A 24455-nucleotide genomic window follows, 5' to 3' on the forward strand; every position below is an offset into this window, starting at 1 on the left:
GGTCTGATATTGCTCATAGAGGGTTTTTGTAAAAATAAATCCATTGCTTCGTCTCCCTCCACTAGAAAACATAAGGATTCTCAGTCCATAAAATGTAAAATTGATGAGAATGTTAAAGGGAAAGATAAGGAAAAACTAAAATCCTCTAGCTCTCGAAGAAAAATTGTTGAAGAGTATACTGAGGTGGAGAGTACTAAAGGCTCAAATAAGGATGTCCCAGAGGAAGAGGAAGGGACAACCATTGGGGAGTTTAGCTCTAACCTGGAAGGTTATCTGGAAATGAAAGGAAAAAATGAGAAAGGGAGAGAGGAAGAAACAACTGAGGATAACTCGGAACAGAGAAAGTTTGATAATGAGGGTACTCAGACTGTGTCTGGGGGAGGTGATAAAGATAAAGATAATTTAATTAATGGTCCATCCATTATGAGTGAGGAGGAAAACATGAGGAAGGCTTCCACTCTTGCAAAGGAGACTGAGGGACAAGATAAGGAGGTCCCTAGTCAACATGACCCTGTGGAGACTAGAGAGGAGGAGCAGTTGGATGGGGAGGAACAAATTGATAAAGTTGGGCCCCCGCCACATACCACTGCTAAAGACACAGATGACTCCCTAGAGAGGGAAACCAAGCTCTCCTTCTTACATTCTACCAAACTTAAAGTTGATTCTTGGATTTATAATGAAATAATGGGGTTGAAGAAGAAAGTGGAAACCTTGCAACATAACCAGGAGGCTGACCGGGCTATTATCAAACACTTGGAGGTACAAATGGGAGACATCCCAAAAAAACTTAAGGATTATGAGTAGAATCTTAGAATGCTTATCAAGGAAAGTGGAACAAAAATGGAGCAAGTAAATTCAAGCATCTGTGCTGCTGCGATGAGCCTAGGAAAAAGAGAAAATGAAGGAACCATATCTTCGGAGGGCCATAACAAGAGGACAAGATAGAGTTCAAGGAAGAAAGCCTTGATTGTTGCTACTTCTTTGGCTACTAACCCCATCTAGGATACTACTAAGATTGGTAAGGAGGTAGTTAAGATGATCATGGAATTGCAATAGTTTCTTTGGCTCTTCTTTTCTGGTTGGGTTCCTATTCAGGTCCTTTTTGCTAGTTGTTACATCTGGTTCCTATGTTTGGTCCTATTTTTTGATTTTTAGTTTTAAACTCAATTGGAGGTTCCAGGTCCTTGTAAAACCTAGATACTTTAATTGGACTATGTAAGTGGTTTCAAGTCCCTGTAAAACCTGATTTTGGTGCTGCTTCTAGTAGGTTTAAGGACTCTTTTCCTGATGGCTATCTTGCTTTTTCCTTTTTGAGGATGTGAAAGGGTTTCGAGGTCCCTTCAAAACTTGTTTTTACCATAATCTAAAAAATATAAGATAATGTTGTAAATGGAAAGAAGGCATAATAAAAATAGGAAGATCATAGGAGGGCAAGAAGACAAAAGGACTTGAAGGACGATAAGAATAGTACAAGGCCTAGAAATTGAAAACAAAGAGACCAAGAGGGAAAAGAGAGATGCGAATGAACTTTTGGCACCTAATCAAGAAATAAAAATGGAGATTCATGATCTCCAAACTCTTGCAAGACACCCTATATGATATGGAGGTTCTTCAATGTAGATCGATATATGGAGGATGAACTCACATGAGGTTCATTAGATGGAGTTTGGGTATGCTAGGAGCACGATATGTGGATGGGAATTGGATGGATTTGATGAATTTGGGAGGGTTCCAATGATGGTAGGAGATGGAAAGGTATTATTGTACTTTTAAGAACACCAATTAAGAAAAAATATTTCAAATCCAATGTATTATTGTATTTTTAAGAATATTTAAATTTTTTTATTTTAGGTGTTCTTGCTCCTAGCCTCACACCTCTAGTAGAATGAGTACTATGCAGTGTTCTCTTACCACCTACTGCACCCTAAATTGCATATTGTTTGAACATATCAATCTAAAGTTTTCTATAAAATAAACACACACACACACACACACACACACACACACACACACACACACACACACACACACACACTCTTTTATGATATTTATAGGTCATAAAATAATATCATGTCAAAAGTAATGAGGTTCATTAGATGGGGTTTGGGTTATGCTAGGAGCAAGAGATGTGGATGGGAATTAGATGGATTTGATGAGTGAGAGGGTTTCAATGATGGTAGGAGATGGAAAAGGATATATAAGCAAGTTGTTAGTGTCATACAATTTAAGAAACAATATTTTAAAGCCAATATATTATTGTGCTTTTAAGAATATTTTAAATTTTTTTTACCTTAGGTGTTCTTGCTCCTAGCCTCACACCTCTAGTAGAACAAGTACTCTATGGTGTTCTTGTACTACTTGCTGTACCCTGCATTACATATTTCTCACATATCAATCTAGAGTGATCTATAAAATATATATTTTTAAAAACTTTTATGATATTTAGATGACTAAATAATATCATGTCAAAATTTAAACAAACAAAAATACCTCTGTCCCCTGTCCATCAAAGAGCATCGCCATCAAATCATCTATGAGTCTGAAATCCCCACATTTGTATGAATAACAAGTATGCCCACAATGTACACATAGATGAGATGACACTCCATCTTGAGATACATCTATATCCATCCCATCACACATATGCTAATAACTAAAAAAAAATGTTGATTGGGCCTTGAAGATTGTAATGATGCATGTGATGATGATGCAAGTGACACAAGTGAGGATGATAGTAGTGGTGAAGGTGACACAAGCAGAGATGACACTAGCGGTGTAGGTGACACAAGCAGAGATGACACTGGTGGTGTAGGTGATGTTGATGGAGCTAGGTTGTGATGACTAAGGTGCCATAGGTGATGATGATGTATTTGTCGCATGTTGTGATGACCCTAGTGTCATAGGTGATGATGATGGAGATACTGCATGTTGTGATAATGCTAAAGGTGCATTTGATGATGGTCGGGGTGTCATAGGTGAAGGAAAACCACCTAACTATGAGTCATGCTTAATGATAACATCTATTAATGATGCAACCACATGAAGAGTCTTCAAATCAATAGAATCCTTTATAATTTATGGAAACACAACATGAGGCATGGTTTTTCATGTTGTACATCTCTTCTCATGTTGTGGTACCACCTTATGAGCCCCAGGTCTATCCTACACAGAGCCTCTCCCTCTACCTTGGAACTAATGGATGTCAAAGTAATTTAGCTTCTCACCAAAGATGAACTCACAATATAGCTTTCTCAAAAAATATAGAGGCACCTCATAATTGTTGCATGGTGGTAAGCCAAATACCATATACCACCTATCCCAAAAACATGATCTCATCCTATCATAAGTGCACCAATGAATGGGAAAAGTTCTGGTTGTGTGTAATAGGGAGTTACCAGATATAGGATTGGTGAAAAGAGAACATATGGTACCTTTATTAATGTCTTTCTCTTTCACTTGTTGATATGATAACTCATTGGCATAAAATGCACAACACCTATTCTTCCATGTACCCCATTTTGTAACCTCCCTCAACACATCATTTTCATTTTAGGCCATTTGTTCAAGTGTATTCGATAGAGTTGAGTGGTGATCAAATGTAGATGACCAAAAAATATTGACCATTTGGGTAGTGTTAGCACTATTTGGTGAGAGGCAATTTATGAGGTCCTCTTGTGTAGTAGTTAAATTCTATAATTGTATGCACATAGCATTTATAGGAGGTAGTGGTTGTTAAACATGAACATTGAGTGGAGGGTTTTGTGGTTGTGTCACTGTGGGTGGAGGGTTTTGTGGTTGTGTCACAATGGGGGGAGTGTTTTGTGGTTCTGTCACAATGGGGGGAGTGTTTTGTGGTTGTGTCATGATGGGTGGAGGGTTTGATTGTGTAGGAGGTGATCTTTCTTCTCTCCCTCATTTTCTTGGATTACTTGATGCATCTATATTAAAAAAATTTAAAAATAATTACAAAAATTATAAATTACAAAACCAAATTATCAATTTTGATAAAAAAATACATAAGCAACAAATAGAATGAAGACTTTCCTTGTTTGAGGGTGCCATGGATGGAGATGCAATTGAAACTTTTTTTTTATGGTAAACCTACTTAGGGTTTTCTAGTCTCCTTCACAATTCATGCTATTGCTATCATTTGAGGGTTAAACAATACCCTCAAATATATTGTTTACAAAACTTGATCTTGTTTTGTAAAACTCAATCAGGTTATTAAATAATATAATTCAAAAAATCCAATCAAGTTTTACAAAACTATAATGGCTAGGCTTGGATACCAAGCTTGGCCAACATTTCACTTTTCAAATAACCCGATCAAGTTTTCAAAAACCTGATCAAGTTATTAAAAATTTCATTTTTTTTGGGGGGTGGGGTGTACACTTTTTTGTACACCATCTTGGTGCACTTACCCTCTTATATCTATTTATGAAAAAAATTGAATTGAGATTGTAAGTGCCATGGAAAATATGCATCTCATTCAATGTGAAATCATACACAAAGACAATTTATCATTTGAGAGAGTAATGGTGATCTCTCTTAGTTTTTTTGTATATTAGTGTCAAACACTTAGTCATATATAAGGTAGAGTTAGTTGGTCATCACTATGAACAAACTACTCTATATAGGCCAAGTCATGTATTTGTAAAGCCTTGTAAATAATCATGTATATGTCAAGCTCTATAAGATCCCAACAAGTGTTTGGTTGTTGAGTACTTCCATGTAAGTTGAGTTTAGTATATGTCAAGTAAATAAAATATATGGATGTCAAGTTATATAAAAGGAGCCAAGTTAGTAGAGGTCAAGTACAAATAGGAAGAATAATTATGATTGAGCATCAAAAGCAATATGTTTAGAGTAGCACAGTGTGAACAAAAACATATTTGAAATGCTACAAACTTTGAGGAAAACTATTTTTGAGCTGACCTGTAAATAATATTTAATGATCATAGAGTTTTTTATAGTATTTGTTACATGTTTTGACATGGATCATCAATCCCTATGAAGGAAGGATAACTAATAAAATAAAGAGGAAACAAGGGAAGCATCTAGATAATTTATCATATTCTAGAAGATTCTATAGATGTCTTTAAAAGGGTAGATCCAAACCCTATTCATATATGGAATATGGTATAAGAGCAAGGAAATGAAGTATTATGCAAAGGAGTTAGGTTCTGGAGATTGTAAGTGAAAGCTGTGAAGTAATAGAAATAACAACCTAGTGAAGCAGTGAAGGACAGATCAAAGATATATTAGATAAGAGATCAGATCAGAGATTGGAAGAGGAGATCCATAATCAACATTGTAACTGTAGACCAAAGGATTAGGTATTGAATCAATTTTGGTGGACTGAATCAACGAAAATCTCTTAATAGTGTGGTCCTAACAGGCCTATGTAAATCTCTTAACAAAGTCCTTACTTCATTGTAAGTGTTAAATCCTTTAATCAAGGTAGACTTAACAGTCTTTTAAAAGCTCCTATCGAGATAGACCCCTCATAGGGTAGATCATCTAAAGTGACCAAATTGGTATAATTGTCATTATTGTGGAGATTATGGTTATAAAATCTTTGTGTTATGAGTTTACATTTTCTTACATGTGATACTTAGATCTATTTAAGAATTTGAAGTTATATGTTATGTCAATACATAATATAGATATGAGATGGATAATGTGGTGAATGCAATCAAGTTATTTTGAAGGTTAAAGTTTTAATGATCTTGACTCGACCCCAGTATCCCAATTTCCCAATAAACTTCCAACAATTGGTATCAGAGCATGATTCTTTTGAAAGAAGTCTAACAACTTAAGGGTTTAGATCTTGGAGATAGAGGGTTAAACATTGGGAAAGATCATTGAAAATCAAATGATTGACATCCAACTCATACTGTAACAAATTGAGTAGCAAGAGAAGAATTGAAGAAATCCATAAGAAAAAGAAAGGATATGGCTATTCAAAAGAATGACACACTTTATCAAGAAGTTAACATTGAAGGATTGCTTGATAATGGAAATTCTAGTGAAAGTGATATAGCTATTGTAGATCTTTTGGAAAAGAATAGTATTTTGACTGAAGAAGTTAGAGGATTAAAGAGAGAACATGATATCCAATTAGAAAGAAAATGTGAGGTGACCAAACAAAAGAAGAAATTTGAAGAGGATAAAAGACAAATGGCTACTAGACTTGAAGAAAAATCATCTGATATACAAAATCTTACAAACACTCACCTAGACATGATGAATCAAATGATACTTAAAAATCAATAATTTAATAGGAAAGACATGCATATAGAAAATCTAAGATCACAAAGTGACCATCTAAGGAATGAGCTAAGGTCTAAGAAAGAACTCGTGGAAAGAATGAACAAGCCCAATGAAGCAATAAGATATTTTGAAGAGTTGATGAGATTACCTAGATTATCTAATGACACCTTTGGATTAGGGCATATTTAGTATCATTCATCTACTGAAGAAGTAGAGTCATCCAAGAGTGGAGGACAAAAAAATGCAAAGTGAAAAGGAAAACCAACATCCTATCATTGTGGTAAACTTGGACACACACCAAACATTTTCAAAAGCAAGACTGTTATGCAAAATTCTAATCCTAATTTTACTTTTTAGTCTTTTAATTACAAGAAGCAAGGTCATCAGACCCATGAATGTAGAACAAAGGCGAACAATGCACATATTTCACCTAGATTTGAAGGATATTGTTACAATTATAAAAAGTATGGACATAGAGCACATGGTTACATATCACAAGAAAAGTCTAACTAGAAAACTAAAAGACAAGACAATGCACATAAGAAAGCTGACTCTTAAAATTGGTATAATTGTCATTATTGTGGAGATTATGGTCATGTTCTAGAAAATTGCATATGAAAACATTTCAGAGGAAATTACAAGAAATGGTTGAAAGAAAAAATAGTTTGTTTTAGTTATTTCAAGGTTGGACATGTGAGTAAGAATTGCAAGACCTAAGCACCAACACCAAACAATGAACACATCAAGAGAAAATTCAAAGTGGACATTGAACAAAGAAACAAGGAGATGAATCAAAGTAGAAAGAAAAAGGTACAAGCTAGAAGTAGTGAAACAAATGGAGTTAAGATCACCCAATCTAATAGAGAAGGTGGTTGCACTACTCAAACTGATTAAGAAAGGTATGTAAGGACTACATATTTAATGGCTCATATTACACTAGTTCCTGACATAAATTGTGCCAAATTTCATATCTTCATAAGGCAAGATGCATTAGAATAGATTAATATAAAGAACATTGCAATAAAATTATTTACATTATTGGGCATTGAGGATCAATAATTTCATCTATATTGATCGAGCATTGTAATTTGGACCAATTACCTAAATGACCAAACTGATGTATAGCCCAAGTTAAATGGTATTGAATGAGTTGTATAAAAGAGACAGAGTTAAAAGTGTAATAATAATTGAGACAACTTGATTCTACCTAACTAAGCACACAACAATAATGAGAGCCCTAATTTTTGGAATGTTTAAAATAACAAGGTGGGGGGGGGGGGGGGTGGGGTGAATCAGTTATCAAAGGTCCAAATGTGCAAATAAAACTTTTCAATGATTCAACTTATACTTATGCATGCATTGATCATTCTATATCTTAAACATTTGCATATTGTTGTCCTATGTCAAAATAACTTTGTAGAAATGTAAACATGCAATACCACAAAATCAATCACACATTTTGACACAAGGGTTTTATGTGGAAATCAAATTTAAGAAAAATCACCAATAACATGCTACCAATTTTCACTCTTCTAAAGTAAGCCCAATGAGGAGCCAACCCTGTTAAAGGTTACAATGCGCACTGTTAAATTGACCTAGTCAAAAGATTTCAATCACTTTGTTAGGAGCGATCCTTGTTAGAGGACTTTAGAAAATCCCATTAGAATGTCACCTTATTAAAGGATTTACTAATGACTGTTAGGTCAAACTTAGTCCAAAGGATTTATCTAGATTGATACAATTATTAGGGAGTAACAATAGGACTTAATCTAATAATGAAAATAACTCACTTGTAGATTACAAATCTCACATTTAGCCACCATATGAAACAACACTCTAGAATTCTTATCTTTCTCAAGCTCTTACACATGACAAGTTTCATCTGGCTTGCTATCTCCTTATATATAAAATTTAGGTCCTTTTTCCACTTAACCACAATCATCCATTTTAGGGTTAGGTTAGATTCATTGAATCTTCTCACTTTTCCATTTTATTCCCTTCTAGAAACTTCCTTTACAATCCTCTTTGAATTCATCTCAAAATGGATTATCTTGAATTTTGTTCCACTAGCTCATCATAGTTATCTTCCATGTGCTTCACACAATTCAAGAAATCAACTTTGTCATCTCCAATTTGTCAAATCTTCAATATAACTCATTTTACTGTCACTCAATAATAACGCACCTTTTTCTTACCAAACACTATCTTCTAATGCTTGGCCAACACTGGGTTGCTCAACATACACTAAGATTTCTCTTTGCTCGACACTAACTAGATTTTACTTTTCTCAGCATATACTAAACTTACTACTCAGCTTCAACTAACTTTCTACTTGGCTTGCACTAAATTGCTTGGCTTTCACTATTTTCTTAGTTAGGCGTGGCATAAACATTTATTTACTTAGCTTTCTTCTAGTCTATGCACAAGTATCCTTTGATTATAGCCTTGAATAGATAAACAATACATTATATCATCAATGTCTTTCTTGGTCCTAGTGCTCCTTTTATACAACATATAACCTTTACCTAGGTTCTCTTAGTATCCTTTCTTTTCAATTCCTCTTCATCAATCAATGAAATGATAGCATTCAAACCAAAGTAAGCAATTGTCTCACCAACAAGTAGTAGGTTTGATATCAGTGAAAAAATAATGATTGTTCCTTGATAGGTTTCATCAATATTCTTCACTTCAACACTAATTTGAATGAATGAAGGTATATATCAAAAATTTGAAAGAATTATATAGACCTTGAATTCATATTTTGAGAGCCTAGAGCTAGAAAATTGTGGAGTGATTTTTAAGGTGATTGAAAGAAAATTTGTTGAAGCATGATCGAGTATTGATCTTCAATTTGTACCAAGTTATTCAAAAGGAAAAATCTGAAAACCCTAATTTGAAAATAGAATCATCATCATCATTAGTGAAGAATCAAAGGGAAGAGGTAAGGAATGTTCAATTGGTGAAGAGTGACACTTGTCCTCCACCGAAATACCATGGTATTCCTAAAATTGCTATGAAAGGAGATTTAATGGGTGTTGTTGGAATTATTTAGAATAAATTGAATAAATAGAAAAGACTTGAAGAGAGCCTTTAGTAAAAGGATTAATTATATGAATTGGGAATGATTGGTTGATCAAACTTGGCAATCAAATAGTGAATTATCTCAGAGAAACGTGAAACTCAATCGAAAAAGTTTCATACTATTACCTACATTTTGTGGTGACAAAATGTTGGACAAGTACTCAATTCATATGGGGAATGTCATTCATTTGTTATTGAACACAATGAGTGACACAAAATAAAGTTCTCACAACTACCTTCTTCCACTCCATTAGGCTATAGAGTCTAGTGACCAAAAACAAAAAGAGACTAATGTGACTAAAGCAAAGAAAATCTACTTAAAATAAAACATTGTACAAGCACACTTATTAAAAGAAACAAAAAAAAAACCTAATTAAAAAAAGTTGATAATGCAATTTTAGATGAAACCATTTACTGGTTCAACAAAATAGTTCACACTTTTCAGCAACTTAAAATACCTTGCATGTGTTGGAATTCTTTAGGATAACTAAGAGGGGGGGTAGGGGAGGGTGAATCAATTATCCAAGGTCTAGATGTACAAATAAAACTTTTTACGTCTTAGTGAACCCATATCCATAAAACCTTATTATGCATGCACTTATTAGATCATATAATACTTAAACTTTGTAGGTTATTATCCTAGGTCGAAACAACTTTGCAAAAATGTAATCATGAAACATAATAGATTCAATAACACATTTGACACAATTGTTTTATGTGGAAACCCAATTTGGGAAAAACCACTAGTAACACGCTACTAATTCTAACTCTTCTAAAGTGATGCCTTGTGAAAGGTCAAACCTATTAAAGGTTACAATACACACAATTAAATGTGACCTGGTTAGAGGATTTTAATCACCATGTTAGGAGTGATCCTTGTTAGAGGACTTTATATCATTCACTTGGACTATCACCTAGTTAAAGGATTTACAAATGACTAATAGGTCAACCTTTAATAAAAGGATTTACCCTAGACTGATACAATGATTAGAAAGTAATAGTAAGGCTTGATCTGATAACAAATTACAACTCACTTGTAGATTGGAGATCATTATTTTAGTCCTCCATTCTACTTGGCTTTCACAAACTTTAGCTTTGATAACTTGTTCACTCGTCAAGTATTCATACTCTCAAGCCTACTTGCTTTACATGCCAATAGCAGTCACTTTTTTTCAGCCACTGAATGAAGAAAATACCCTAGACTCCTTCTCTTCCTTAGGTTCTCACACATGACAACCTTTGTTTTTGAACAACTCTTTCTATAAATAGAGATTTTAGATATTTTTCTATTCAACCTTAATCTTCCATTTTAGGGTTAGGTAGGATTAGGTAGGATACAATGAATCTACCCACTTTTTCATTTGGTTCCTTTAAAAAATCCTTCAATCTTCCTTGAATTCACCTCAAAGTAGTTTACCTTAAATTCTATGCCACCAGCTCATCATAGTCATCTTCCACATGCTTCACACAATTCAAGAAAATAAAATAGTTAGCTTAGATTCATCAAATCTATGATTTAACATGAATATCAATAATCAACATCAATATGTTTTTTATAGGAAAAATAGGTTTTACAGGGATCCTAAAACCCAATTGTTAAAACAAAAACCAACGCTAATAATAAGTATATAAAGCCCAACCAAATATAAACAAGTCACACAGTTGATAATAAGCATGAAAGCACAGTCCAACACAAAGGCCAACAAAAATGCCAGTTCAACTTACATTGAAAAAAATAGAACAAGAAAAAGACAACTTGACAAAAAATAATAGTAAACTAATAGCTAAAGACAAGAATAAATAAAACATGATTACTCTTCTGTCTTTTTCCCAAGCTCTTGCATCGTCTGAGCTACTTCATAGACTTTGTGAGTCTCCTCAAAAATCTATTCCTAACTCTTCTAGGCTTCCCATTTGAGGCTATTGAAAGTAATTTCAGTCCCCACATCCTCTTCCACCCTAGCTCTTTCCATGTCCTTGCCCTCACTCTCATCTAGTAGGCCTCTGGCTTTTAACATTCTAGCAAGGGATAGAAAGTTATCATTGATAGAATTGAGGATGGAGATCATCTAGTTTGCTAGATTGTGATTAGATCATCTAGTTTTCTAGATTGTGATTATCAACATCAATATGTTGTCACTCATCTTCTATACTATTCTTCCACTCATCTTCAACTACATAACTTGACAAACACTAAAGCTTACTAGTGCTCAAAATCAACTAAACTTTACTTGACTTAGACTAAGTTCACTTGGAATATAGTAAATCTTGACTTTACTAAGCTCCAATTGATTTTTTGCTTGGCTTGCACTAACTTTTCTTGGCACTTGTTGTCCACTCGGTCAAGCTTGGCAGACTCAATTCTTCTTACTTGTTCTTCTAGACTTAGTAAGTGTATCCAACCTTTGCAACCTTAAGTAGATAATCAATACACTATAACATCATTATCTTAATTGATCTTTGTACTTCTTTTTGATACCATAACTCAACCTTTCCTCTAGGTGATCTTATTATCATATTTGATCAAAACCTCTCCCTCAATCAAAGAAATGATAGTACTCAAATCAACTAAGTAGTTGTCTTACCAGAAAATAGTAGGTCTGACATCAATGAAAAAATAATGATTGAAATACATTCTCATACTTGTATCAATCTTTTCTCAACAGGTGCATCATCATCAATACCACCTAAGGTCATTATGATTCACAATGTATGGAGCTATTATATGTTCAAAATTGGCAAAGTGAGAGATTATGAAATATGTTTGGTGTATAAGAGGTTGTGTGAAAAAGGAGTACTAAAATATGAATTCAAGATTATTAAGAGGAAAGGGTTAACATGTGCCCTATACTTTCCAAAATTTTTTAAAATTGAATGGATTAAGGCTATGCTGAGCCAAATTCATAATATGGAGCTATGGCTGGAGAATGAACCGGTCAAGATTACAAAGAAGATGATTCATGTCATAACAAGATACCTAACGTTTGATAAAAATAAGACCATGTGATATTAGAGAAAGATGCAATCGAGGAAAACACCAAGGTTGAGTGGAAAGGATGTGGCATGTCTATTTCAACCATCACCAATTGATTGATTAAGCTTGCAGTGAGAGTAATATCACATAAATTTTACTAGTTGAGCTAACTAAATAGTGCATTGTGTATGGTAGTAGATCAGGCCTAGAAAATTCTGATGAAATTTTCATGAATACAATTTTACTAAGCTCCAATTCTTACAACTGGTCGAGAATCTATTATCAATCATAAAAGAAAAGAATTCTATTTGTAAGTTTGGATCACTTATCATGTGTATTTTCTTTTATACTCAAAGTTACTTTTCTACTATTGGAAATGTTGTATGGGAACAAGGTAAACCTCCTACAAGGTAGATAAGTGAGTATATTGAAAGTTTGGGAGATAATTTTGAGAAGGTTTTAGATGGATATTTTGATGAATTCAAATTAAAAATGAGGAAAAGAAAAAGGATCCCTATATCCTTAGCTAAAATTTATTATAGTGATTTGCATTTCCTAGTTGACAATAACTACACATATGTATAGGTAGTTAAGCTAAGGATTGCATGGATTAAACCTTTTGGATATAAAATTGATATAGATGATGTGAGTGTAACAATTATTGTACTAATTAATGAAGAAGTTGATGCAAAGGCTGAGTCCTTTAGGAAATATGAAGAAGCAAAAGCGAGAATAACAATGGGCATCAAGATTGCTTCTACTAAAAAGAAGAGAAATAAAATGATTAAAGACCTAGAAGGGAAGATAGGCACACCAAATAAAGGCAAAGTCCATATAATGATTACACAAGGACTTGGAGAGGACCAAGATAGTGAAGGTGATGTAGAGGAAGAGGAAGAAAGTGCAGAGAAGGCTAAAATGGTCAAAATCATTGAACCTAAGGTGAGAAAGAATGTAAATAAGGTAACATCAAAGCCCCTCTCTCCTCTGGCACCACTAAGATTTGTTGATCTATCATTTTTCATAGTGCTTAATGATAGGAATCCTTTCAATTAAATTCTCTCTTGAAAAGCTAATATGGGATCAACTGCAAGGTTTTGGGTGATCTTGTGACCTACTAAAATCCACTCAGTTGAAGATAAATGTATTTTTTCACAAAAAGGCCTTTGTTGGTTTGTACCAATTTTAGATAAGATGATCAATTTGCTTGCTATTTCAAAATTAACCATAAAAAGGGATATGTTTTGGTATTTTCTATTTTTCAATGAATGCAATCTAACAATGCAACTCTATGAATTCCTAATTTAACCAAGGGTTAGAAAAGAAAATAATAAAGATAAGGTAACAAGAGATGAAAGTAAATAACATGAAAGGGAAATTCCTGATGAACATAAACCATGATAACACCATGTTTGTGAGTTAAATCATTGAAAAGATTGGGTAGGAAACCAATGAAAGTAGGAGCAACACTTCCTCAAATATACTGATGCAATCATCAATGGGAATTTAGTAAAACTGAAAGATGTTTCACTCCTTGTCAAATTGCAAGGCCATGAAAAGTGTTCTCATGCGAGACGAGAAGCTATGTAGGAACAAAAGGGTGATCTCTTCTCCAACTCTATACATTAGGGGAATTTGTCAACACATGAAAAACACTAGAACTAAAATATTGCACAATCAAATCAACACAACAAAACTATTGGCTCCATTATTATCATGAACAAGGATCCACAAAATTAACACACTCCAACAAGAACAACTACACTTAGAATGAAAGCACCAAAAGAATATATTATTGTATTAAAATATAGGCCTAAAATACATTTTACATTCTTTAATTTATTAGAAATTCTCTCCTCAATTTGTGTTGAGAGTGAGAGATATCTTTATCCAAACCTATGCTTCTAAACTAATAAAACAAATCTACTTATCTACAAATTAACTCTCTAAATGGTGCTAAGTAGGACTCCACCCTTATTTATATCAATTAATGGGTGCATGAGTCTTTACATGTCTTAAAAAAAAAAAAAAGAAGTAGATAAGAAGAAGTAAGTTGTAAGAGAATCTGGTAGTCATTAGAAGCTCTAAAAATGGAAGCTTGGCCTTCTTTGAATGTTTCTATGAGTTAAATTGCTGTCCAAATCCATTTTTAGTGCATGGAAAGCTCTAGATTTGGAACTAGAAGTTAATTGTTAGTGCACCTCTAACTTCCTCAAAATTTCTAGTGCACCTTTAAAATAGCGCACCTCTGAAGTAGTGTGCTTGTGCACCTACACACCTAGGCAATAGGTTAAAAAAATCCAAAATTTTCCCAAGTGTCAAAACTAAATTTCTAGCTTTTGGGTTTTCTTCCCCTTTATACTAGAGTGATGTTTGGATGTTTTCTCTTGAATTTCTCTATAATATCCATCACTTGGGAAGATTCCAAAAAATTTAAAGCCTCATATTTATGCCTAACTTTTTGCTAATAATTACTAATACCCATTTGAGTGTCTACAAAATCATCAATTCTACTATTAAGTTTCAACAAAGCCTCTTCAGTCTTGAATGCTTGCCTAATATCTTCATCAGATGAAACATCCTCAAAAGTTCTTTGGAATTGTTCAGCCACTTCTTGTACTAATTTGAGCTTTATCTTTGTCTCATCTTCAAAAAATCTCAAGAGAAATAGCCTCATATTACCTATCTGCATCCAAAATTTTCCCTTGAGACTGACCTTTTATTTCTAAATATCTTCACAAAGTCCTTCCATGACCTTATTCCTAGCAACTATCTTGTCTATCCAATCCTCAAGTTTATCAATATCATCTATTGTATACACTTACATGAGTGTAGGATACCTTTGACCTTTTATTATTTAGAGTACTTGAAGGTCTTTTCCCTAGGTAGATCATGTACCTTATCCATAAGCCCAAAATCTTGGTCTACTATAGAAACCAGTTTCTCTACATTAGAATGAACATCATGCAACAAGTTCAAATTAGCTTGTATTATCTCCACCCCTTTCTGCTCAAAATTGTCATGCCATTGTTGACATGCTCCCAGAAATGAATCAACTTGGACAATCCCCTTATCTCTCCTTTCTAATGCCATAGCAAGAGTAAAATCTGGGTGGTCTTGATCAATGGGCCTAGAATTTCATGCAGATATCCTCTTAATAACTTGTTTTCTTTACACAACTTTATTAATTCATTCTCATTATCATCAAAATGCCTAAACACCTCCTTGACACCCATAGTGATCATTACTTTAGCTATATCTATTGTGGGCTTTCCTAATAGGACTTATGTAATCTAATAGTCCTTAGGAGTTAGATCTTTGGTTTCAGCATGTGGATGATGAATGACTATGTGAGCAAGTAGGTGCTGATCTATATTCTTCATTATGAAGGTTAATTGTTATGGATCATCTATAGGTGGCTCAAGCCTCTTAATGGCTTCTACAAAGTGCATTGATACTCTCCTCTTTGTTTAGGTCTAGCTATCACTTTTTTTGAACCATGAATTCCTTTTTTAACTAGGTTGGTATAGTGCCTATTAGAGACATATACTTTCTTGACAAGGAGGACTACCTTTAGGCCAATTTCCCTTATTGCTCCTTTCTAGAGTCTTATCCTTTAGAGAGATATCTAAATTAGGTGTCTCTACATCTGCAATATTAACAATCCTCACCTTTATATCCTAGGAAGTGTGCTGAGGTTCTTTAGTTATCTATCCTTCCTCTGAAACTTCATCAGATGGCCTTTGTTCTAGCTCTTCTTCATGCACTTCTCTCTCTTCTTCAGTGACATGAGGGAAAAGAGTGGTTGATCCTTTGTCCAAAAGTGACAAATCTTGCAATCATGGTGGTGAGGTACCCAAAGATCCTTATGGTAGAGGTGATATTTGACTCTAATCCTCTCCCAAAGATTGATTAGTGAGTGTATCTCATATTTTATCACCCACCATTTATTCCTTACTGGCATAAAGTTTAAATTAGACATATTGAAAACATTTTATCCTTTCCTCTCTTCTTCATCCATCCACTACTACTGCTCATTCTTTGAAGTTGTAACCTCAATAGGTTGCATGGCAATAGATGGTGGCATGATGGTGGAGCTTCTCCTCCTCTCTTCCTAAGTCGGCCTTGCCAAGTGTGACCTTTGACTCAATAGGAGATTATCTTCTTCACCTTCTTAATCATCTTCATCCTCTTTAGAGATGGTTTAAGGGACTAGACGAAAAGGCATAACCCTTCTTTGTATCTTCTTCCTTCTAGTTGTTTTGACCATAGTTCCAACTCTAGCTTTCTTAGTAGCTAAGGGAGAGGCTTCTTCCTCTAGATCAAGTGGTGACCCCTCTTGTGCTTCCTATTTTGGTTCTTGTTCCTATTCTTTTTTTGGTGGAGGCACCTATGGAATATCCTAAACTTGAGATGCTCCTTTATTTTGAGGCTCTTGGTTTTTAGGTGCTTAAGCTATCTCTTGGGGTTGAGCTACCTCTTCTTGTTGATGATTTTTAGCTTTAGGCTCTTCTTGCTTTGGAGAAACTCTTTTCCTCTTATTCTTCCCTTTTTCTACCCTAAAGTAACCAACTTCCCTATCATGCTTATATACCATTTCTGGCCTAATTGGAGATTGCACAAGGAAAGTTGGTATTGTTACTTTTGCACTTTTACCCTTAACAAGGTGTGTTGTGGCCTAGAGGGTGATTTTCTGAGGAATTGAATCCAACTAAAAGGGCTTCTTGATCCAATCTCTTGTCAATTAAATTATATGTCTAGCCTTGTGATTAATGTCTACATTCTCTTCCCTATCCAACTTTAAATTCATAACCGGTCTATCAAATATCTTATCTTGATTGTATAAGAAATATAAGGCCTCTTGAGTGTCTTGTTGGATGACCATTATTGGCATCTCTACCTTTAGGGTACTTCCTTCTAGATATAGAGTCATCCTAAACTAGTCCCTAATTCAGACATCATAGTCATCTATAGCTTTCATCCAATGATACTCTACTACATCTTCATGAACAAATTGTTTTCCTACCAAAAGTTGAACTTTGTTGATATTGTCAAAGAATGGGTGAGGGGAGTTGTAATCTTCCAAGGGATATTGATCCCATTCAACAGCTAAGGTCATGATATGCTATTTTTGCTTGACTTCAAATGGACCTATAGTGATAGGCCATACCCAAGTCTTCTTATGCTATTTCCTCAGTCTGTCATATGCAGAAGTGAGTTTTCTTGCAATCTCTAGTAGAATAAGCCTATCTAATGGATATCTTGGGAGTTTCTTCAGATTCATCATTGTACCTACTACCCTTAAGTAGGTGAATGTCTTGAATTTGATGTAGTAGGCACCCATCTCTATAATCATTTCCACTACCTCTACTAACATCCTCTTAGCATAATCACCCTCAATGAACTAGATGATTGCAAAAATGAAGGCATCATTCACTATTTTTTACTTCTTTCTCTAATCTGAGAGATTCTTCTTTAATAGTTGGGGATATACCACATAAGGCTAAGCATTAGCATCTTGCATGCATCCCTTCTTATACAATCCTAGATAGTCAATTGTCCTTGCTACTAGTAAATGCACCAAGTATGATGTCATGTAAAACTTGGGGTTGGCTTTGACTCCTACCAACTACTCATCTAAGTTTTCACTTAGTATTGTGGCCTAATTAATTGGCATTTTAGCTATTCTAATAATTTTGATGAAATGTACCATCTAGATATGTAGGTGCTCGACTACGGGTAGACCCATAACCCTATTCAAAAGCACAATGGAGTACCTAATATCATCCTTCATATATCCTTTGGTCATACCTACCTTACATACTCTCCTTCCCACCATTGTTCTTTAGATCAAGAATGATGATTGTATGATCTCTTTAGCTTCCTTTTCATGTTCCCTATATCATCTTTCAGCTTGATGATAAGTAATTTTCACATAATGATCCACTCTTGAAAGATGGAAGACTTTCTCAATGTTCCTTGATCTTAAGTCTAGGACTATCTCCCCTATTATAGTCTTCACAACTCTTTCTTTTGAAACATAGTTCTTTGCTAAGAACATGATCAACTCTAAAGATTACACTAATGTGGGATGTGAGGCCACATTAACCAAGTCTGATTTGATAAGTGTTGAGACCATCAGGGACCTCTCCTTTTTGTCATGTCCCCTTTTCAAATAATTAAAAAAGAAAATCTTTGCTAAGGCAGGCAGGCCCAAGAAAGTGAAGTTTCGGAAAAAGGGGGTTAATCTTTAGAAACCGTTGGACTAATAAATGAAAATTATTATTAAAATAAGTTTCATTAACCTCTCTTGGACGTGAGTTACAGTTATGCCCTCTTTTAAGGGGTTTGGAGGCATTTTGGGCTCATTCCAGAACTTGATTTTTGCTCATTATTTGTTATTCTTCAGAGGCTGCCAAACCTGTGGAGAAGGAGACCCAAGAACGGGAGTTTGCAGGTTTCTAGGGAGACCCAAGAATGGGAGTTTGCAGGTTTCCAAGAAGGCTAAGGATGGGAGTTTGAAGCCATTCCATGTGCATGCTCATACAGAGTTTGCCTTTGTGCTGAACAGTGTAGATTTGTGGGTTTTTGAGTGTGGTTTTTTGCATGAGTTTGGTGTTTTCAGTTGAGCATTTCATATCAGTTTTGGTTGCTGCTGTATTTCAGACTTTAAGCTGTTAAAATAGAGCTGAATATATTTATTGGGATGTGATTAAACTTCTGAGATAGTTTATTAGTGTTTTTGTGGTGTTTTCGGGCATTTTTGTGTTAATTTCGGGAGCCCGATGAGCATAGTTTTTGTCCTACATTTGTGAGCTGTTTTGTAAAGGCTATATAGATATGGAAATGAAATTTTATAGGCTTTTATGCTGCTCAAATTTCTGTAAAAATTTCTACTTTCAGATTTATTAATAACAGGTGAAGCTGTGAAGCTTTTTGGCACTATTTTCGACATACCCGATTTGGGGTTTCTTAAGAAATTTGGTGGATCTTTGTGATATCAGTTGTTTGATCTTAAAGATCTGATTAAAGGTTGGAAATATCATACAAAATCAGAAAAGGGAAATTTCAGTGGTATCAGAGCCATGATCTTGCCAGCCTGAGGGTTTGTAGAAGTTGCAGAAGTTTGCATTTCAGTTTTGACAAGTACCCAGATCTTGCATGTCAGTTTTGACAACTACCCAGATCTTGCATGTCATAATTTGGTGGTTGCATGTTTCTTCTAATCAGTTGCATGTCCAAATCTATGGTTTCATGCTACTTCTAATCATTTTCATGTTAGTTCTTGGTGAATTTGGTGGTTGTAGAAGTTTGCATTTCAGTTTTGACAACTACCCAGATCTTTCATGTCAGTTTTGTCAACTACCCAGATCTTGCGTGTCATAATTTGGTGGTTGCATGTTGCTTCTAATCAGTTGCATGTCAAAATCTATGGTTGAATGCTACTTCTAATCATTTGCATGTTAGTTCTTGGTGAATTTGGTGGTTGTAGAAGTTTGCATGTCAGTTTTGACAACTACCCAGATCTTGCATGTCATAATTTGGTGGTTGCATGTTGCTTCTAATCAGTTGCATGTCCAAATATATGATTGCATGCTACTTCTAATCATTTGCATGTTAGTTCTTGTGGTTTGAAGAAGTTATATCCTATTGGGGTTACACTCTACTTTATCCAGAATGGACAGGTATAGTACAGAGTCTCAGAGGACACGATCTTGGACAATTGATAACCAGAGTCAAAACAGTAGAAAGGATGGTTATTTAGACATTCGAGATAAACTTATGAAAATAAGCCATGACATGTCTGAACAGTTAGTTGAGCACCACCGTATAATGAATGACATGTTATCTGACCCAGCTAAGGTGGATAAGTTGACTGGATTTCTATTTGGCATATTTTCTCACAGGACAGATGACACAATTCCCAAGAAGTTGCATGAGGAGTTTGAGAAACTAGCTGATAGCCAGGTAGAGGTCTCAGATTCTACTCTACCACAGGAGGTGGTGGGAAAGGATATTACATAGATTGATAGTAACGGTCAACTTGACACTCAAATTGAGACAATTGTTTACAGGTTGTCAAAGGGTGATGCCACAGGTATTCAGGATGGTATAGTTACAATAGGCAGTGACTACAGTGTAGTGGGTTCAGATGATGATTATGAGGATTTTGTTGTGTAGGATGGTGAGATACCTGGTAGAGATGAGCAAACATTGAGCATTCATGACTTTGCTGAGAAAGATTACCAGGCACAGTTAGATGCTTCATCACATGAGGTTGAGGCAGGTAGTACTTCACATGATTTATCCCGCCAGCTGAAGGTGAGTAAAGATAGTATTTTGACTTCATTATCTCATCATGATAGGTATGTGGAGTTAGTTGGTATTGGTCATATTACTCAAGTGAGGATTTTGCTTGAGTTACCAGCTGATTCTAGTTTACAGATATGGACTCAAGATTGTTATATTGGCATTTGGGATTCAGTTGACAGGAGATCTTTAACACTTTTTGGTAGCAGTGTTTGTTTGGGTGCTATCATGGATTTGATTAGCAGATTGCATGGTGTTGTCTTTTCTTATGCTAGCAGCTTGTCCAATGTTGGTATTAGTTTTTATACACCGATGTTGGGCTTTGTTCATATATCCAGTCGACCATACTTGCTAGAATGTGTTGATGATATTTCATATTTGGCAGTGTGTATAGATGAGTCCCAGGATCATATTGGCATTGATGACATCCAGGAGGATGTAGTGGGCAGTTTTGAAGACTTAGTTTCCTTGGGTATAGAGGAGTTGGACAACAGTACTAATGTTTTTGATACTCCGTATGTTGATATGAGCTTTAGTTTTGATTCACAAGGTATGGATTGTAATACTCTAGAGACTAGTGACTTTGACGATACTCCTTTAGAGAGTGCATCAGAGGAGGTTTGTAGGAGATAGTCAAGCCAGTGCCATCATGTGTCTAATCAGTTGAGAGTTAGTGACCAAGACATTGCTATCACTTTCCAGAATTTTGATGTTGCTCGTCAGTTGTTAGCAGTTTATGGATGGGGTTCTCCTACTAGTGATGAGCAGGGAGGCAGTTATCTTTCCTTGACAGAGTTCCACTCTTTATGGGAGGCTATCCAAATTCTGAGACAGGATTATATGCAGTTGGTAGCCGACAGAGATTATCTTATGAAGTGGGGCAGTACGACATATGATGCATTGTTGGCCAAGGAAGATGAGGTGAGTGAGCTTACTGAGCAGCTTGAGGTGACTTCTGAGATTCTTGAGAGTACACAGTTGGCTTTCAAGGAGTCACATTTTCATTTGGCTAAGGTGACCATAGAGTTAGAGCAGCTACAGTCTTTACCTGATTCTATACAGTCACAAGCTGTGGTGTTTGGTGATCCGAGGATGTCCATGGCCGAGATTGTCAAAGACAGTGGAGATGGGGATGCATCCATCCTTGATACTAACATTGGAATATCAGGTTCATTCCAACTAGAGTTAGGTTCAGTTGAGTTGGGTTTTGTAGCAGATTGTTGTATGCCTGACATGGTGGTGGCCTCTAGTACTGATGGCACAGAGACTAGAGATGTATCAAAGAGCATGTGTGATGTTGGTGAGTTGACAGTTGGCATGGTTCCTGCTAGTAATACTACTCCCTTGGTGATATCTTCAGAGGTAGTAGTCAGTTCCAACATGGTTAATGATCAATTGCAGTTAGTTTCATCTCAATTACAGTTTGAGCCACTGACTGAGATTGGCACATTCTATCGGCATTACACTATGAGGTACGCTCATCAATTTACCTTTGATGACCATGTTGATGAGATTATGATACAGAGATGTACTTTGGTTCCTAGTGCTTATCATCAGTTATGGAATAGTTTTATGCCTCAGGATGAGAGTTGTGATGGGCATGACATAGTGATAGGTCCTGCAGTTGATAGCTTGATAATACATGACTTAGAGCAGGAGTTTTGGAGTGATGCTTCAGCAGGGTATGTACATCAGTTAGCAATTGATCCTTGTGTTGAGGAGTTGATGGTAGGAAAATTTGGTTTGGGTTCCATTTCTTGTTGTTCATCTTGTGATGGCTTTTCACCATCAAGGGTGCATGGGAGTTATGGTTATGAGATAGTGGCCGATGATCTACAGAGTTGTGTTGATTGCAGGAGTTGTACAGTGTGTGGATTCTCCATACTTGGTATAGTTTCATATGAGAGCATTCACCATTGTTGCAGAGTTGGATTGTACATTTCATATAGGCCAGTGGGATGCGTTGATGGTATTTACTGTGTTGGTAGTTTGATTTGTCCACTTTACTTGGGTTCTGATGTTCTAAGAGTTTGTGCCTCATGGGTTTTTGATTGTGGTAGTGGTGATTTCGGAGTTTGGTTGAGCTATAATTGTCAATTTGATTATGGATTCCTCTTGGTCATATTGCAGAGGATATTACAGAAGCTTGTGTTAATTGGTAGTAGTATAGTTCATGACTACATTTGGGATCCAGGTGGATTGATTGGTTTATTGTTCAGCCATTTCTTGAGGACAAGCAATGATTGGGAGGGGAGGACTTGTCATGTCCCCTTTTCAAATAATTAAAAAAGAAAATCTTTGCTAAGGTAGGCAGGCCCAAGAAAGTGAAGTTTCGGAAAAAAGGGGTTAATCTTTGGAAACCGTTGGACTAATAAATGAAAATTATTATTAAAATAAGTTTCATTAACCTCTCTTGGACGTGAGTTACAGTTATGCCCTCTTTTAAGGGGTTTGGAGGCATTTTGGGCTCATTCCAGAACTTGATTTTTGCTCATTCTTTGTTATTCTTCAGAGGCTGCCAAACTTGTGGAGAAGGAGACCCAAGAACGGGAGTTTGCAGGTTTCCAGGGAGACCCAAGAATGGGAGTTTGCAGGTTTCCAAGAAGTTTAAGGATGGGAGTTTGAAGCCATTCCATGTGCATGCTCATACAGAGTTTGCCTTTGTGCTGAACAGTGTAGATTTGTGGGTTTTTGGGTGTGGTTTTTTGCATGAATTTGGTGTTTTCAGTTGAGCATTTCATATCAGTTTTGGTTGCTGCTGTATTTTAGACTTTAAGCTATTAAAATAGAGCTGAATATATGTATTGGGACGTGATTAAACTTTTGAGATAGTTTATTAGTGTTTTTGTGGTGTTTTCGGGCATTTTTGTGTTAATTTCGGGAGCCCGATGAGCATAGTTTTTGTCCTACATTTGTGAGCTGTTTTGTGAAGTCTATATAGATCTGGAAATGACATTTTATAGGCTTTTATGCTGCTCAAATTTCTGTAAAAATGTATACTTTCAGATTTATTAATAACAGGTGAAGCTATGAAGCTTTTTGGCACTATTTTCGACATACCCGATTTGGGGTTTCTTAAGAAATTTGGTGGATCTTTGTGATATCAGTTGTTTGATCTTAAAGATCTGATTAAAGGTTGGAAATATCATACAAAATCAGAAAAGGGACATTTCACTTTGGCTTGTTGTAAAGTACTAGGAACTCATTCCAATCTATATGTCCCAACTTAGTATCCCTAACCTTTTAATGTGCATCCTAAAAGCATGATTTCTCTGGTGCACCTTAAAAATTGATAAAAAATGGTTTTGGAGTCATCTTCTCTACAAGTTAGGATGAGGAGGAAGCCATTTTATTTTCACAAAATGTAAAAACATTAGTTTGAAAAGGTGAAAATTAAACCCTAACAAAACCCTAATTCCTAAAAAACTAAACCCAAAAACTCAAAACGCTCACAAAACTAGTCAAATCCCTCTTTTAGCTCTATTTATATGGGTTAGCACACCTTGCACACCTTGATAGGTGCACTAATTTAACCATATTGAAGGCTATTAAGTGTGAAGTGGCACACCTATGTAGGTGTGCACCCTTGTGGAATGCACAAATACACGTGCACTATTGTGCATATTACAATATGTGCTTTGAGGTAAGTGAGGTTTGTGGTGTTAAGGGTGTGCACTTGCGCGCCTTAATGGGGTGCACCTATTTGTGTTTTGGTTTGAAGAGTCAGAAATGGTGTGCAAATGCACACCTTGACAAGGTGTGCATATGTGCACCATTACCTAGGTTTTTAGTTTAGTTCTTGTGAAAGGTGTACACT

The sequence above is a fragment of the Cupressus sempervirens genome, chromosome 7, assembly GCF_028749045.1.
Source record: "Cupressus sempervirens isolate cs-2001-9-10 chromosome 7, ASM2874904v1, whole genome shotgun sequence".
Taxonomy (NCBI): Eukaryota; Viridiplantae; Streptophyta; class Pinopsida; order Cupressales; family Cupressaceae; genus Cupressus; species Cupressus sempervirens.